This window comes from Eptatretus burgeri, chromosome 10, assembly GCF_056783735.1.
Source record: "Eptatretus burgeri isolate ZD-2024b chromosome 10, Ebu_testis_v1, whole genome shotgun sequence".
Taxonomy (NCBI): domain Eukaryota; kingdom Metazoa; phylum Chordata; class Myxini; order Myxiniformes; family Myxinidae; genus Eptatretus; species Eptatretus burgeri.
The window spans coordinates 30,023,878-30,026,379 of record NC_140970.1 but is presented as its reverse complement, the minus strand read 5'-3'; positions in this window follow the sequence as shown (position 1 = coordinate 30,026,379).

Here is a 2,502-nt window from a genome sequence, read left to right as displayed (position 1 = left end):
CCAGTGTCCTAAAACTTTGCGTGCATAATAACAAAACTCTAAGGAAGTGTATGAGTGAAAATTGGGTGTTTGGGTAAATTAAAACACCCCTTTTGAAGATAATTAACGACCTTATTTAATTATGTCCTTTATCAGGCGCTTCCTTGGCCACCTTGCTCTCTGGGGTCGTAAGGTGTTTCCTAGGTAACTTCGCTGGGGTCTGAAGCCGCCATGTTTTCTGGCCTGCTCAACCATGCCTTGATTGGAACAGGCCGCAACGATTTCTTAACGATTAAGCCTTTTTTTTCCCCTTTCCTCACTCATATTATCGAATGCCTGTTCATCATCACTACGAATCGCTGGATACATTGCAATCCTTATAAACGCCCAGAGATGCCAGCATTCGCGGCTTTATTCCATTTTAGCACATGCCATAACCTCGAGAATCTCTTAAACTAAGCAGAATTACAGAAAATTAAGCTCCAAAATCGAACTTACAAGCAGTTCTGACTCCTAAAAAGTGTTCATTTGTCCAATTTGGACATATTTGACATTTCGGGTGTCTCTGGAGTTTAGGAGGTGTATGTTTAATATGACGGTTCAGTGATTGCTCATCGCGTGCCAAGCGAGCTGTTTCTTATGAACTATTTCGTTGAAGTGCTGAAGCCACTTAGCAAGCGCTCTACAATATCCACACTGTCACTGAACACTGAGTACGTCGATGGAGTTGAACAAAGTTCCAGGGTCTCTCGCATGCGTTCTTAGCCACGTCTTGTTCTGCGGTGCAACAGGCGGTGGCTGGCTCGCTGAAAATGTGAAATTTTATTTTCCACGACGTTTCCCCTTTTTGTACGATCTTCCATTATACTACCCGTCACTTCGGCATAGATAGATACAAATGAAAATTAAACGCTTAGTTTTGAAAAGTTTATTCAACCGTTTTGCTTGGTGAAGCTGTTTGGTACGCATTTCAGTTTCAATGGTTCTGTACTGGAAGGTAAAAAATAGGAAGGCAAAAAAAAAAAAATAATGAATAGGAAGGAAAGATAGGAAGACAAAAAAAATATTTGATCACAATGAGTAAAACATGTTTTCAGTTATGAAATGATGAATTGTCATATCACGGCAGGAAAGCCAAGAGGTACATATGCTTGCTCGCTGTCGCCTGGGTTCGTATCCCGACCCAGCTATATTAAACTGTCATCCCGGTATTTCACAGGCCGGGTGATTAATGAATGTGTGTGCCATCTGTCGGATGGATGATGAGCTGGGCGTTACAGCATCCGGAATCCCTCACCCCTCTGGCTTCCTCAGCCCCCTCCCTTCATCACCCCTCTCCCTCCTTCCTTCCTCCCCTCTCTCACTCCTCTGCCTCTCTCACCCCTATCCCACTCCTCTTTCTCCCCCCTCCCAACCCTACCCATCTCTCCCACCCCTCACTCTTTCTGACCGCTCCCCTCCCTCCCCCCTTTCCTCTTCCCACCCTCTATCTCTCTTCCACCCATCCCCCTGCTCCCCAACCTTCTCTCTCTGTTGAGGAGACTAGCATGTACGAATCATATTTGGAGTGATCCGACAGGTGGGGTGCAAAGGTCGCTGAATGTACGAGCACACATGCATGCATGCAGACCTTTGCCAGGAAGATAGCGTGGGTTTTAAATTCACACGCCCCAGGTCTCAAAGTATCCATGTGTATGTGTGCATGTGTGTCCATGTACGTGCAAGTTGCTGTTGTTGCCTGCTTTCTTCACATGTGGTGGATGGGTTTCATGAGGTGAAACAGAGACCTACCAGGTCTCAAAATGTGTGTGTGTGTCTGTGTACATGTGTGTCTGTGCAAGTTGCTGTTGCCTGCTATCTCCACAAGTGGGTGGGTTTCATCAGGAGGTGAAATAGACCGACCAGGTCTCACAGTATCCGTGTGTGTGTGTGTGTGTGTGTGTGTGTGTGTGTGTGTGTGTGTGTGTGTGTGTGTGTGTGTGTGTGTGTGTGTGTGTGTGTGTGTGTGTGTCATTGATTGGTATCTACATATGCGGGTTTCAGAATGCCGAATGGAGTCCTCGAAGGGCGGGCTCAAAGTATCCACCCATCATTTTGGTAAGGGGGTCACAATTCACGGACCAAGTTGTGAAGTTTTCTGTTTTCAAAGTTTGGTGCCGAGGGCTCTCTTCAGGATCATCGCTGAGCCCCGGATGGCTTCCAACTGTAGTTTGTTTGTAGTAATATTCCCAGGGATGGTTTTTAATATATTTGTGAGGTTCTTTGTCATAATTTCCATATCTCCAGCTTACAACTTTGGCATTCTTCAGTGTCCAGGATCTTTTCTCTTCATTCTTGAGGTCTTCTTGGTGTTTGGTCATTTTCTTGATTTCCGCATTGTTTAGTTCAAAATCACTGGTATTAACACCTCAATTTGCAATGCCTTCTTCTCTTTTTTGTTCCTAAGTATGATATCTGGTCACAATGCTTTGTTTTCGATGTTCACGCTCAATGGGATCATTAGGTCATAAGTGAGCGGTACTT